At 49.1% G+C, this 16,016-nt stretch overlaps 1 protein-coding gene across 4 annotated transcripts in view; it reads left to right on the top strand.

Annotated features, from left to right (window-relative positions):
* Window positions 1-8,255: 8,255 nt before the first annotated feature.
* ILF3 (interleukin enhancer binding factor 3) overlaps window positions 8,256-16,016 on the top strand; it is a 28,318-nt gene continuing 20,557 nt past the window's right edge. For all 4 annotated transcript variants that reach the window (XM_030879691.3, XM_030879690.3, XM_030879694.3 and 1 more), the window contains exon 1: window positions 8,256-8,299. The gene's annotated coding sequence lies outside the window, so the exon portion shown is untranslated. The remainder of the gene's footprint in view (window positions 8,300-16,016) is intronic.

Below are 16,016 nucleotides of genomic sequence, written 5' to 3'. Positions count from 1 at the left end.
TTCTACAGCTAGCTCCCCATCCTGCCTTCAGCTCAGCGCTTACCTCGAGGAAGCCTTCCCTGCTCATCAAAAGTTGGCCTTGGGACTTCCCTGGTGGCGCAGTGGTTGAGAGTCCGCCTGCCGATGCGGGGGACACGGGTTCATGCCCCAGTCCGGGAAGATCCCACATGCTGCGGAGCGGCTGGGCCCGTGAGCCATGGCCACTGAGCCTGCGCATCCGGAGTCTGTGCTCCGCAACTGGAGAGGCCACAACAGTGAGAGGCCCGCGTGCCGCAAAAAAAAAAAAAAAAAAAGTTGGCCTTGGGACTTCCCTGGTGGCACAGTGGTTAAGAAGGTTAAGAATCCACCTGCCAATGCAGGGCGCACGGGTTCGAGCCCTGATCTGGTAGGATCCCACATGCCGCAGAGCAACTAAGCCCTTGCGCCACACCTACTGAGCCTGCGCTCTAGAGCCCGCGAGCCACAACTACGGAAACACGCGCGCCTTGAGCCCATGCTCCGCGACAAGAGAAGCCACCGCAATGAGAAGCCTGCGCACCGCAGCGAAGAGTAGTCCCTGCTCTCCGCAACTAGAGAAAGCCTGCATGCAGCAATGAAGACCAGCGCAGCCAAAAATTAATTAATTAATTAAAAAAAAAAGTTGGCCTCTCTTAGTGATGACCACGTCACCGTTTCTTTTCCTCATGGCATTTGTCACAGTCTGCAATGACTTCTTTGTATTTTCACTTGCTAACTGTCAGTCTCCCCACCCAGAATGTGAGATCTTGCCTATTCTTTAGTATTGAGACTTTATCCCAGGGCTGGGCGGAGTGCCTGGGACAGAGCAGGCACTCAGTATAGAGGCATGAAACAGCTGAATGAATGTAAAGGGTTTAGCACAGTGCCTGATCTGGAAAGTGCCCAGTGTTAGCAAAAGTAGAAGCAGGGAGACCAAAGAGGAGGCTACTGCTCTAGTCCCAGCACATGCTCTGATGTGTCTTGGTGATAAAACGTGTGCAGATTTTGGATATAATCTGAAGAGAAGCTGACCTGATTGATTACACGTGGAATGTGAAAGAAAGGAGCTGGGACTTCCCTGGCGGTCCAGTGGTTAAGACTCTGCGCTCCCAATGCAGTGGGCCTGGGGTCGATCCCTGGTTAGGGAACTAGGTAAAGCCTGCATGCCACAACTAAAAGATCCGGCACGCAGCAACAAATATCCCACGTGCCTCAACTAAGACCTGGCACGGCTAAATAAATAAATAAATAAATATTTTTTTAAAAAAGGAAAAGAGCCAAAGAAGCAGGAGGAAGCACAGCTCTGAGTGGAGGCAAGCCCAGGCAGAGTCCTGCAGAGGGCACATGTTGCCTGATTGCCAGGGAGCTCTGGAGGTTGAGTTACAGCCTGCACTGGTAAGTCATTGATTAGAGGTGGCCCCAGGGGAAGGTAAGCTCCCAGGCACTTCTGATTCTCTGAGTGTGCTAGCAAAGGTGCATTGGCAACGTGGTCCAGAGCCCAGGGGTAGTTCTCTGAAGAAGAGTTGCAGGTACAGGCAGTGGTGCAAAACCACACAAAGCCCTGGCAAGGGTGCAGAGAAATGATAAAGTGGACCCGAAGGGATCTGGGTAGGTAGGTTGGGTTTTTTTGTTTTTTTTTTTTAGCTGCGCCACGCAGCATGTGAGATCTTAGTTCCTCAACCAGGGATCGAACCCACACCCCCTGCATTGGAAGCGCATTGTCTTAACCACTGGACCGCCAGGGAAGTCCCAGGTAGGTTCATTTTGGACCCATTGAACACAATACCTCCAAGGGAAGCTGTCACATAGATGGTTGCATGGGTGGATCTGGACCACAGGGGAGAATTTCAGGCTGCAGGCATGCCATCAAGAGTGCTCAGTGTTTTGGATGGTCTTTCACGTCCCCAGGGCTGGCTGAGACTACTTGCCCTAGACAGAGGCCAGTCTGAGCCCTGGGGAGAGGAGGAGAAAAAGTGGACTTGAGGAGAGCCAGAGAGGGACATCTGGAGCTGGGGGAACACAGGGATGTGGGCACAAGTGCTCATGGCTTTAGTGGTGGAAGAATATGCATGGGAGCAACTGTTTGCTCTTGAAATAAGCAGGAAGGTCATCAGCTGAGAGCAGAGCACGGGGAGATGGCAGAGCTGTGAGAAGAATGAAGGTGTGAGAAATCATCTTTGCGTGCAGGAGAGCACCGCGTGAACAAGGAATGTTACGAGGGTTGTGGGAGTTTCTTTTCTCCCCCCAAACTCACCGGGGTACAAGGTGCAGGTGGAAAGCTAGATTTAGTTGCGGCTAATGGAGAGGAGCAGGGACTTGAGGGTATGGGCAAGGGAGAGATGAAGGATGGATCCTATCTCTCTGCTGCTCAAGACCCTCCTACGTAGCTAAAAAGAACCTGCTGTATAGCACAGGGAACTCTACTCAATACTCTGTAATGGCCTATATGGGAAAAGAATCTAAAAAAAAAAAAAAGAGTGGATATATGTATATGTGTGATTCACTTTGCTGTACACCTGAAACTGACACAGTTGTAAATCAACTATACTCCAATAAAAAAACCCAAACCAAACCAAACCAAAACCCTCCTTTGGAGTTCAAGGCACCCAGAGTGAAAGCCACTGTCTCCATGTGGGTCCAGGGGGCCCTATAGGACCACTTCACCCTTTCCTGCATGGTGCTTCTTCCCCTCCTCCCTCACTGGCCCTGTTCCAGCCCCTCGGGCCTCCTCCTCGCTGCTCCTTCCACAAGCACAGACAACCTCTGGGACTTTGCACTGACTGTTCCCTCCGCCTGGAAGACTCTCTACCCAGCAATCTGCTTGGCCTAGGTCCTTAGGCTCCCTGTAAGGGCTTTTCTGCACACCATCTGACTTAAAATCGCACCCACCCTGGCCCTGCACCCCCCAGCTTTATTTTCGCCACTGCACTTGCCACTATGGACATCTTACATACTTCGCTCGTTGTTTATTGCCTTCCTCCGTTTCTAGGTCAGCTCCATGAGGCCAGGCCCATTGGATGGTTTTCTCACTGGGTCCCAGCAGCTGCTCCCAGCTGCATGGCCTCTAAGGCCAGCTCCTCTGCCTCCAGAGACAGTCTGTAAGTTACCAGCTCTGGTGGCCGGCATTCATTGCTGCAGTTTGCCTCTCTGAGAGGTATATAGAATGAGTCAGGATGAGGCCAGGCCAGGGGGAGAGGACTGCTGCCCTTTTGGAAAGGAGGTACAGATGTGCAGGCCAGTTACAAGCTGGCAGAAAACTCAAAAGTGGCCCAGGCAAGGGACAGACACAAAGATGTCTTCCAATTCTGTAACATTCTAGAACAGGTAATGTTCACCCTGGTTATGTAAGAAAAGGCCTGGCAATTGGCTGGGAAGGGCAGGAGGTAACTTCCTGGGGTGGTGACAATGTTCCTTGTCTTGACTGGGGTGGTACTTACACAGATGTATGCTATGTAAAAATTTACCAAGCTCTACACTTAGGATTGGGTAAATATTATATTACTTATCTGTGAGGTTGGCCTGATTTGGGCACATCGGTGGGTGACCCACGTACAGCCACTTTGAGTGCGCTCAGCCATGCACTTCATGTAGTAGATACAAGGGACTGAAGAGGAACCGTGTTGGAACTTCCCTGGTGGTGCAGTGGTTAAGAATCCGCCTGCCAACGCAGGGGACACGGTATCGATCCGTGGTCCGGGAAGATCCCACACTCCACGGAGCAACTAAGCCCGTACGCCACAACTACTGAGCCCGCACGCCTAGAGCCCGTGCTCTGCAACGAGAAGCCACCGCAATGAGAAGCCCGCGTACCGCAATGAAGAGTAGCCCCAGCTCGCCGCAACTAGAGAAAGCCGACGCGCAGCAACGAAGACCCAACACAGCCAAAAAAAACAAAACACCGTCGTAAAATACACGTTAGATTTACCACCATAACCATTTTAAAGTGTGCAGTTCAGTGGCATTAGGCACATTCACATTGTTGGGCAACCACCAGGCATCTCCAGAACTTTTTCGTCTTCTCAAACTGAAACTCTCTCCTCATCAAACACTAACTCCCCACCCCCCTCCCCCAGCCCTGGCACCCGCCATCCTACTCTCTGTGTCTATGGACTTGACTCCTCTAGGGACTCAAATGAATAGACTCATGCAGTATTTGTCCTTTTGTGACTGGTTTATTTCACTTAACAAAATGTCCTCAAGGTTCATCCATGTTGTAGCATGTGTCAGAATTTCCTTTCCTTTTAGGGCTGAGTAATATTCCACTGTATGGATGGACCACATTTTGTTTATCCATCCATTCATCCATCCATGGACATTTGAGTTGCTTCTACCTTTTGGCTATTAATGCTGCTACCAACTTGGGTGTACAAGTACGTCAAGTCCCTGCTTTCATTTCTTTTGGGTATATACTCAGAAGTGGAATTGCCAGGACTTCCCTGGCAGTCCAGTGGTTAAGACTCCATGCTTCCAATGCCAGGGGTGCAGGTTTGATCCCTGGTCAGGGAACTAAGATCTCACATATCTTGTGGCACGGCCAAAAAAAAAAAAGAGATAAAAAGTGGAATTGCTGGATGACATGTTAATTCTATGTTTAATTTTTGGAGTAAACACCGTAATGTTTTCTTGCCCCATCTTTTGGCTCAGCTTTCTTCCAGGTCAGTTTCATTCTCTGTCAAACACTCCCTGTCCCCCAACCACACCTTGTACTTTGGCTTCAAGATCAGAGAAATAAAGGCTTCTTTTACCCACAGATCCCAAGGCTGGTGCTCACTGGCTCTGACTAGCCTGACTTTGGTCAGTTACTGCTAAGCCAATCATTGTAGCCAGGCCATGGGACTAGTTTCAGAGTCCAGCAGTGGGGACCCAACAACTGAACTACAGACTGAGCAAGGGAGCAGGGTGGTTCCCCAAAGCACGGCGGTCAACCTACGTTCACTCTACTGAGAGGGTGGGAAAGCAGCAGGTGTGGTTCAAAAAACTTTCAAGCGGAGTTCTTGGGTGTGATCAGGGGACTTTGGGGTTGGGGGCCTGAAGTAGGAGAAATCTCTTAAGTTGAGGAAGGCAAGGAATGGAGAGGATGTTCATGAAGACACTAAAGTCCCACAGGATGGCAGAATCTATTTAGATCAAGGGACTGCAAGAGGAGAGGGGCAGACCTCACTCTTCAACTAATGAGGGAGTGGGTGTAATGGAGACAGAAGGTAAAGCCAGATGACAGTGGGCAGGGGTCAGCTAAGGCAAGGAGGTGAGAGAATTGTTATGCATACAGGGGGTTGCTAACCATGGAATAATGGAAAGGCAAGGGTGGGAGGCTGGGCCAGCGTGGAGGTGTAGGGATGAGAGGGCAGATGACATCTTGGGTCTCCATCTTGTATGGTGACCAAGGAGAGAACATGGACAAGGAAGGCCGGGCTGAAAACCTCTTACCCAGCAGCTCCTGGTGGATGGCGTACGGGTGGGTCCACGGGAATACACTCTTAAGGGAGTTCTGGTTTTCTCATCACCTCACCTGCACTTTAATGGACCACGTCACTGAAAGAATCTGGTTGGACGGGGCACCAGTCCAATAGGTAACAATCACAACCACAACTGTTTTTTTTTTTTTTTTTTTTTTTGCGGTACGCGGGCCTTTCACTGTTGTGGCCTCTCCCGTTGCGGAGCACAGGCTCCGCACGCGCAGGCTCAGCGGCCATGGCTCACGGGCCCAGCCGCTCCGTGGCATGTGGGATCTTCCCGGACCGGGGCACGAACCCGCGTCCCCTGCATCGGCAGACGGACTCTCAATCACTGCGCCACCAGTGAAGCCCCACACAACTGTTTCTTTAGCATTAACTCCATGCCAGCCACTCCAGCAACACTTTGAGGTTCAAAAACTCTTCAGGTCCATCCTGGGCTCCTCCATGGAGCCTTGGCCTGTAATCATGATCTTATCTGCCCATATATCAAAGGAATTTGGTAAGGGCTACCTTAGAGGAATGAGATCCTCAAAAGCCACTTCTTCAGAAATGTAACCTTGGGAATTGCCTGGCAGTCCAGTGGTTAGGACTCAGCGCTTTCACTGATGTGGGCCCAGTTTCGCTACCTGGTCAGGGAACTAAGATACTGCAAGCTGCCTGGCGCAGCCAGAAAAAAAAAAAAAAAAAAAAGCGACCTTGGGTCCCTCCCAAGAAAGGTCCTATGGGCTTGCCAATCAGAAAACTAGAAACCTTCCTTGTTCTGCCACTTGGTAGCGCTATTAGCTTAGTCAACTTGCCCCACCTCTGAGCCTCTTCCCTCAAGTGTCACGCAGAGGAATAGCTGATCTCTAACTCAGTGTTAAAGCCAAGTTATCACCTTTATTGTCATGGTGACCTTGAACAATTAAATTTATTTTAGCTAATTTTGTCTGAATACTGCCCCATTAATTTAACCAAAACTTTTTTCAATCTCAAGCTTTATTTAAAGAAAGATCTCCAAGTCGGGGGAAAAAAAGCAAGATGCAGAGCGTCTATTATTTACGAGAAACTCTAATAAAAACATAATTAAGCATCTCTGGAACTAAAACATCTCTGGAGAGATACACACAAAAAACTTTACAATGGTTGCCAAAAAGGAAGGTGTCTGGAGGAGACAAATTGACTTTGTTTTCTCACATCGTTTTGCACATTTGACATTTTATTTATATCGTATGAATAGATTATTGGTTCAAGATCTAAGTGTAAACAAAAATGAAAAGTGATAGGTACAGCATGCACTCATTCTGTAATCACATTTTTACACCTTACCTTGTTAGTAACAACTATCATTTTGGGGCATTTGTTCTGCACAAAGAATTGTGCCAGGTGCTTTTAAGAAAATAAATCATCACCATTTTGTAGATAACAAAACGGAGGCTCAGGGAGGGGCACTATTCTTGGTCACACCGGGAGACTCAAACCTAGTGCGACCCTGGATCTTGCATTCTTAACAAATTAGCTGCACCATCCCTACGTTTTTGCAAGAAAATCCGTTATTAGGCCGTAAGTTTTGAACTTCTCGCCTTCTTTAGGAAGGAAAGCTTTTGAACTACTCCTTGCTCCAAATCTCGGCAGTCTGAATCACAGACTCGCACACGACAACCTGCCTAACAACGACGCCTGTCGAGCGCCAACTTGATCCTGACACTGGAGATGAGTGGCGTTTAGTTTATGCATAGGTTGTACATCGGGGATCTCACGAAGCGCTCGGGAGGATTCAACGACACCAGGCTTGTAAAGAAAAGGCGCTCGGTCCCCGGTAGCTTTACTTATGAGCCCTGAGAAGTGGTTGGCCGAGCATCTCTGTCGCAGCCCCAGCTCTCCCACCAAAGACCGTTAAGTCTCCAGTTGGGTTTTTTTCTGGATCGGGCGTCCGTTTCTCCATCTGTGAGTGGGCGGCTGGAAGATCCCGGCCAACTCGGTTCTGCCCTTCAGAAGCTCGGCAATCCGGCTGGGCGCTACACCGGATAAAGTTTTAACACCAAAGACCCGGGGCGCTCGCTTGGCACCAGTCCCGGGGCAGCAACGAGGAGCTCGGCCCGTCCTTTCCTCGCACACGCACCTCGAGTCTGCTCGGCCTCTCGCAGGAGATGCGGACAGTGGGGAGTAAGTTCCGCGGTAATCCCTCGATTGGAGGCCGAACCTCCTCTACCGAGAACAAGCCACTATGAGTACGCTCACGCGCAAGCTTCCTTCCCGTTTCCGCCAACGTACTTCAACGAGTGTAAGATGGCGTCCGCGCAGGCGCGTAAACTAGCAACCGCAGAGAGACTCAGACGTTCGCCCTGCCTCACGTGGTAATGGCCTCTCAAAAAACCGCCATTGAAAAAAAGAGCCGCGATGTTGTCACATGATGCAGGCCTACCAATACGACAACGGGAAGGCGCCACGGTCCTTGTCACGTGGCCAAGGAGAACGCTGAATTTGCCACTGTCACATGATCAAGTACAGGCGTGGAAAGGGGAGGGAAACGTTCCGACGCCACGTAACGCCTACGGTTCTGTCACGTGACTAGGGCCCACCTCCTTATCTCTCTTTGTCCCTCCTTCCCTCTCCGGCTGGGCCTGCGTCGAGCGGCAACGCGGCGGCGAAGGGGCGGGGCTCCGACCGGTCACGTGGCCCCGCACCTCCCCGGCGCGCGCCCGCCCGCTCGCCCCCGGCCCCGGCTCCGGCTCCTCCTCCTCCTCTTCTCGCCATTGCAGTTGGACTCAGCAGCCCGGTGCGCACCGCGTGGCTTTTGGGGCGAGACCCCGGCGGGATCTGGCAGGAGGGCGGCGGCTGCGGTCGGAGAACGGGACGCGGACAAGGTAAGAGTCAATGTGGCGGCGGCCGGGCCCGCTCCCGCCTCTCCCCCTCCCCCCCGCCCCTCCTCCCACTCAGCGCGGGATCGGCTGAAGAGTCGAGGTGACAAGGCCTGAGGCGCCCCGCGCTCCCCGCTTCCGCCCAGTCCTCTCGCTCTGGCGCCTGGCTCATTCCTTCCTTGCCAGCCTTGCTCCCGCGCTCGGCCGTTACTCTCCCCCATTGTGCAGAGGAAACAAAATGGCGGCGGCGAGGGCCCGGTGCGCGCGCATCCGCCCCCCCTCGCGGCCCCTCGGCCGGCGGCGGCGCCTCTCGCGGGGGGTGCGCGCGCACCGGGCCCCCGGCCGCCGCCTCCCCCGGGCCGGGCTTTGTCTGTTGTGGCGCTACGCGCGCACGCGCGCACGTGCCGGCAGCACACACCCCCCTCCGGCCAGGAGCATCCTGACCCGCGCTGCGGGGGCGACCCCCCTTCCCATCTGTCCTCCTCTTTGTCCCAGTCCCGCCCCGAGTTCCAGGAGGGTCCCAGGTTCCCAAGGCGGGAAACGTCGCCTCCTTTGTCCTTACGTGGGGCAGAGAGGCAGACCCCCTCCCTGGAACCCCGTCATTATTTGGATTGCAAAGGAGGCTTCATGGGGTTCCCAAATCTCTGGCTACCTAGGCCTCCCCCAGATCAGGAGCCAGATTTGGCGGAGGGTTTAAGCTTTTCTTCTTTTTAATTCAGGTGTTTCATTGATGTTGAATTTTCTCCAGATTGCTTCGGACTTGGCATTCATTCTACCCCAAAACTGTGATCTGGTGCGATATTTGAGTGTCCTGTGATCTGCAAGATTGGGACCCAAGCATGAGAGTTTGAAATCCTTTCCCTTTTCTACCTTATTTTCTCAAGTAGTTGAGTGACAGATTCTTGGGGTTGCTCTTGAGGTTCTGTCCAGGGTAATACTCCGCCTGGGGGAATTATTTGGGGTGTACAGTGATCAGCATGTTCTCCCCCAGTTCACTGTCTAAACCTAGGGAGAGTAAGCCATCTCTTCTCAATATTTCCAAAACTGTTTGAAAGTTGCTTGGGATTCTGCCTTGGGGACCTGATCCATCAGCAAGGAAGCATTGGCTAGCCTTTTCCAGACCCAGGTATTTCAGTGATTCTGAATCTTTTTATGATTGCTTAGGACTGTGATGGCTTTAAAATGAGTGGTCTGGTTGGCATATTTGGAGTCCACGGGAAAACACAAGGTGTCACCCGAAGTTAGGACTGAAATTTACAACTTTAGGCTCTTTTCCTCCACGGATTGCTCACAGTGCTGCCACTATGCTTTGTGTGTGGTCTCATGGGATGTAGCTACAGCAGCCGCTCAGACTGTGAATGAAATGTGGGAACCAGAGGCTCATTCACAGCTGGAATGGGGGGGGAAAGGCCCCAGGGCACTGGTAGGTGCTACTATCCCTGTCACTAGTCCTGGGTCTTTACCCCTGAGCTGTCTCTTGGCCTTGTGGACAGCTCCTGGTCCCTGGGATTTGTGAATAGAATCTGTGCAGACTCTAGCGTTGTCTGAATTGATTGGAGGCAGGCAGTTACTGCCAGGCTTGGCTTTGCTAGCACTGGGCACTAATTTATCAGGGTCTCCCTACCCTGCTGAAGCTTGGGCCAGCCTGGGAATCTCCCTGTTTGTGGAGTGGAGTGGTGCCTAATCATTTGCAGTTTTTCTTTGTTTTTTCCTGATTGAACTTGTCCAGTGCCTGTAGGTAAAAATTCCTTTAACTACTTCCACTGTACTCGAGGAGATGCCCACATTCCTGGGAGTGAGGAATCTAAGGCTGTCTCTTATTTTTCTTAAATTATTTTCTTGTCAAAACAAACAAAAAAATATTGGCAGGAGTGGCTGCTAATATACACATATATTATGTATTTTTAATTTTACTTTTTGTCTGCGTTGGGTCTTCATTGCAGTGCGCGGGCTTTTTCTAGTTGTGGTGATCGGGGGCTGCTCTTCGTTGTGCGTGGGCTTCTCATTGCGGTGGCTCTTCTTGTGGAGCACACGCTCTAGGTGCATGGGCTTCAGTAGTTGTGGCATGCGGGCTCAGTAGTTGTGGCTCACAGGCTCTAGAGCGCAGGCTCAGTAGTTGTGGCACACGGGCTTAGTTGCTCCGTGGCATGTGGGATCTTCCCGGACCAAGGCTCGAACCTATGTCCCCTGCATTGGCAGGCGGATTCTTAACCACTGTGCCACCAGGGAAGTCCTGGCTATTAATATCTTTTCTTTTCTCAGTTTAAGGAGAACACTTTGGTTTTTTAAATTTATTTATTTTTGGCTGTGTTGGGTCTTCGTTGTTGCGTGTAGGCTTTCTCTAGTTGCGTCGAGTGGGGGCTGCTCTTCATTGCGGTGCGCAGGCTTCTCATTGCTGTAGCTTGTCATCGCGGAGCACGGGCTCTAGGCACGCCAGCTTCAGTAGTTGTGGCACACGGGCTCGGTAGCTGTGGCTTGCGGGCCATAGCGCGCAGGCTCAGCAGTAGTGGCGCACGGGCTTAGTTGCTCCGCAGAATGTGGGATCTTCCCAGACCAGGGCTCGAACCCATGTCCCCTGAATTTGCAGGTGGATTCTTAACTACTGCACCGTCAGGGAAGTCCACTGGCTGTTAATATTTTGATGTCACAAATATGGTGCTCATGCTCCCCTGGTTAAATTTGCCACATAGGGACAGGTGGAGTCGCTGATGAGGAAAGAGCCTTTTACAAGTCTATAAATCTCTTCTCTTTGGTTAAACATAGGCAGAACTTGTAGGCTTCAGCAGCGTGTGGGAGTTGGAAGTGTGCTCACTTTTTAAAAATTATTTATTTATTTTTGGCTGCATTGGGTCCTCGTTGCTGCATGTGGGCTTTCTTTTATTTGCGGCGAGCAGGGACTAGTCTTAGTTGCGGTGTGCGGGCTTCTCATTGCGGTGGCTTCTCTTGTTGCGGAGCATGGGCTCTAGGCGTGCGAGTTTCAGTATTTGTGGCGCATGGGCTCAATAGTTGTGGTGCATGGGCTCTAGAGCGCAGGCTCAGTAGTTGTGGCGCACAGGCTTAGTTGCTCCGCGGCATGTGGGATCTTCCCCGACCAGGGCTCGAACCGGTGTCCCCTGCGTGGGCAGGCGGATTCTTAACCACTGCACCACGAGGGAAGCCCTGTGTGCTCAGTTTTGAAAAAGGCTTTAGAAGTTTTCTTTGGGCTGAGGCAGCTCCCTCTTACTTACCTTTCTCATCTTTCTCTCCAGTTCTTCCTGATTTCACCTTTTACATCTCAGAGGAATGATTCCTTCCCCCTGGAAACTTGCCCTCCTGCTGTGTTTTGTCATTAAGTTGCTTAACTTTGTGCAGTCTTGAAAGATGTGTAAAGTGTCACCATCTAGTATTAGCAGGTATGGCCCACAAAATGGTGATACTTGATTTGCACGTTGCTTTGATCGAATATTCTTAGGAGTTAGGATTTTTAGGCTCTGTGTATTATTATTATTAATTTATGGCTGTGTTGGGTCTTCGTTGCTGCGTGCAGGCTTTCTCTAGTTGCAGCAGGCGGGGGCTACTCTTGCGGTGCACGGGCTTCTCATTTCAGTGGCTTGTTGGCGGAGCATGGACTCTAGGCGTGTGGGCTTCAGTAGTTGTGGCTCGTGGGGTCTAGAGCGCAGGCTCAGTAGTTGTGGCGCACAGGCTTAGTTGCTCTGCAGCATGTGGGATCTTCCCGGACCAGAGCTTGAACCCATGTCCCCTGCATTGGCAGGGGGATTCTTACCACTGCACCACCAGGGAAGTCCCTCTGTATATTATTATATATTATATTTTATTTTAGCCAAGTCCTGGGCAAGAAAGATTTGATTTCTTTTTCCAGTGGCAGGGTTCGGAATTAGAGGCAAATAGTGGTTTGATGGGAGCCTACACACTGTTGGTTAGTGAAATGGGGTTGTGGCCCTGAAGAGATGAGGCGGACTTTAGTCTTCTGCTGCAGCATTTGACGATTTTGTCTGAAGCCACTAGTTTCCCTCCTACTTTGTTATTTAGGGTAAGTCGGTGCTGCCTCTGTGGTGCTAACAGTGTTACAGAAATAATACTGAAAGCAGGGTAGGCATATGTTTGTTGGGGAGGCTTGTCAGTGTGCTGACTTGCTAAAAGAAATTGTTTCTTGCCATTGTTATGTTCTGTTAAATCTCTGTGGGATTTTTCCTAGACATCACTTTTTAGGTGATACTGTTATAAATAGCAATTGGAAATTCAGTCAGACTTTTTTTTATTAATATTTATTTATTTGGTTAGATTGGTTCTTAGTTGCAGCATTTGGGATCTAGTTCCCCGACCAGGGATCAAACCCGGGCCCCCTGCATTGGGAGTGCCAAGTCTTAGCCACTGGACCACCAGGGAAGTCCTTCATTCAGACTTGTAACATCAGCTGTTTTCAGATGTTTTGTGAAATGATGTCCAGTTGAAATTTAATTTTTTTCTCTTCTCATTGGATGTCCACATAATGAAGAAATTGAAAACGTGGCTCTAGTTTTAACAATAAAATGAGTTTACTGTCCAAGGGATATTTTCTTGTCCATATAAGATCACAAAGGATCATTTACAAAGTTGAATGTGTGTCCTTTTATTAGAGTCTGTAAATTTATTCCAGATTATTTTTTTAATCTTAGGTGATTAGTGAGAAGAGGTGCTATTGGCACTTTGAGGTTCATGGTAATGTTCCTGGAAACAGCCATTTATATGATTTCCATTAGGATTGTGGTTCAAGCTCAAGGGTAAGGTCTTACTGGGATAATCTTCTAGGCCACTTGCTTTTGTGCTGCTTGCCTTTGAACTGATTTCTTTCTTTTATCTGAGTGTGTGTGGTGTGTGTGTGTGTAAAGGATGAATGTGATAAGTTAGGCTTGCTTTTCAGTGGTACATGTAGAGATTTTGCAGGTTAATAATTCTTACTGTTTATTCATAATTCAAAAAAAACCAGTCTAAATTTCCCTAATATGGAAATGACCAGCCTGGCCCCATGGTTCATAGTGTCTCTTAATATTTATTTATAACAGCCAAGAACTAGAACCCACCCAGATGTCCTTTAATGGGTGAATGGTTAAACTATAGTACATCTTTATCATGGAATACTAGTTAGCAATAATAAAGAACAAACTGTCAATACACACACAACTTGGATGAATCTTGAGGCAGTTACGCTGCAACAGACAAGCCAATCCTGAAAAGTTGTATGCTTTATAATTCCATTAATATAACATTCTTGGAATGCTAAAATTACAGAAACCTTAAAAGGATTAGTGGTTGCTAGGGGTTAGGCATTGGGGAGGGGGGACAGTTGGAAGGTGAGTGTGACTGTAAAGGGCAACAGGAGGGATCCTTGTGACAGCAGCAGTCTGTATCTGATTGCGGTTGTGATATTGTTCTAGAGTTTGCAAGATGTTGCCATTGGGGGAAACTGGGTAGAGTACATGGGGGATCTCGCTGTTATTTCTTACAGCTGCATGAGAAGCTACAATATCTCAAAATTTAAAAGTTTCATTTGAAAAAGAAACTTACCCACTAAAATAATTCACAGTTTGCATGTTGTTAATATTTAACAGCCTTTGAGAGCCAGTCATTTTTTTGTTTTGTTTCTTAACTAGAAACTAGTTTTTTAAAAAACTGGGTATTTCCCTGGTGGCTCAGTGGTTAAGAATCTGCCTGTCAGTGCAGGGGACTCTGGTTCAATCCCAGGCCCGGTAAGATCCCACATGCTGTGGAGCAATTAAGCTCGTGCACCACAGTTACTGACCCCACGGGCCACAAGCTAGTGAAGCCCATGGGCCTAGAGCCTGTGCTCCACAACAAAGAGAATCCACCGCAGTGAGAAGCCCATGCACCGAAACGAAGAACCCCTGCTCTCTGCAGCTAGAGAAAGCCCACGTGCAGCAACGAAGACCCAACACAGCCAAAAATAAATAAAATAAAATAAATTAAAAAAAAAAAAAAATCTGAGGCTTTCCCATGGGAACACAGGGGAAGGTTGCCTCTGCCTGCCCCTCCCTCTTAAGGATTTCTAAGCTGGCTTCCCTTCCCCCCTTGCTGCCTGAAGGGCATGTTGCTAAAAGAGTTTAATAATTCCCACTTGGAGTCACATTAAACCTTTTTGCTGTAATATTGTTTTTTCACAGGCAGATGTTAAAATATTTCTGTTGGTTCATCCAAGAGTAGCTGAAATTACTCCTTCAATACGTTGCATTTGTAGTTTTACAGCTGATAGAGCATTTTTCCACCTTGTCACCTTTAATCCTTACTGTTTGCGGCTCTGAGGTGTAGGTAGTGTTTTAATCTCATTTTTGAAATGAGCTCTGAAAAGATAAAGTGATTTGTTGGAGGTTCCACAGTGGCCAGGTTGGAAAGCCCAGGTGGGCACAAACCTGGGGCTTCTGTTTCTGAGACCTGTGGCTGTTCCACCGTGTCATTGGGCCTGGAGGCCTGGGTCTTACAGACCAGTTATAGTTCCAGAAACAATTTAGGCAACAACCTGCATTTGCCAGTTAAAATATCTTTTTAATTAATTAACATACTCCATCTCCACCTTTTCATAAGAAAAAAGGATGTTTTAATACTGAACATATAGGAAGAAAATAAGTTTAGAGTAAAGGACGGTCCTTTCTTCTTTATTTTTGGCTTTGTTGGGTCTTGTTGGCTGCACGCGGGCTTTCTCTAGTTGTGGCGAGCGGGGGCTGTTCTTCATTGCGGTGCGCGGGCTTCTTGTTGCAGTGGCTTCTCTTGTTGTGGAGCATAGGCTCTAGGCGTGGGCTTCAGTAGTTGTGGCACGTGGACTCAGTAGTTGTGGTGCACGGGCTAAGGTGCTCCACGGCATGTGGGATCTTTCTGGACCAGGGCTAGAACCCGTGTCCCATGCGCTGGCAGGCGGATTCTTAACCACTGCGCCACCAGGGAAGTCCCAAGGACAGTCCTTTAAATTGAAAATATTTGTGAACATCTTTATTCCTAACTTTATACCTCCCTATGGACCAGTAAAAACACTGTGGGGGACAGAACTGGGAACCATTGCACTAGACTTATGTCTTGAATTGAAAATTTTCTCACAGTGGCATCCATAATCAGATTTTAGATTAGCCTCTTCTGGCTGGGTTGCTTTGTTAAAATTATTTTCCATATATCCTCGATGATGTGAATCTGTAAAAGCTTAAGGAGTCACTTACAAGTTGTATGTGTGTATTATTCCATTTCTCATTCCAGGATAGGATTATATCTCCAGAGGTCAGGGAACCAGGATTGGGTCCTGTACCTTTTAAAGCCTAATTAGGTCTCTTTAAGAGGAGCATCCAGTTTGGGATCATTCCCAGGAGTGACTGGGACTCTAAGGTTTTGTGAAGTACCCTGGATGGGGGAATTTACTCTGGAAGATAGGTGGGGCCATACCTGTTGGGGTGTTGTCACTACACCTCTTCATTCATTCTACAGACATGTGTTGATCCACACATGCTGACTTGGGCACGTTTCTTTCCCAACAGCAAGTGGTCATGAACGGCATACTCCAGTTAGTGAGAGGTCAGAGAGGTGGTCATCTCACTGCATGCTGTCGTTTAAACTTCTGTAACTCTGCGTGCTCTGGGTGGGCTGGTTTTGAGAACAAAAGAAAGAAACCTGATCCCTGCATGTTAGAACATCCCAAAACCACACAGAGGTTGTTTAAGATCCTGATTCTTCGCTCTTCACTCGTTCT

The sequence above is a fragment of the Globicephala melas genome, chromosome 3, assembly GCF_963455315.2.
Source record: "Globicephala melas chromosome 3, mGloMel1.2, whole genome shotgun sequence".
NCBI classification, from domain to species: Eukaryota; Metazoa; Chordata; class Mammalia; order Artiodactyla; family Delphinidae; genus Globicephala; species Globicephala melas.
Note: the sequence above shows the minus strand (reverse complement) of the source record. Positions and strands in the feature narration are given on the sequence as shown.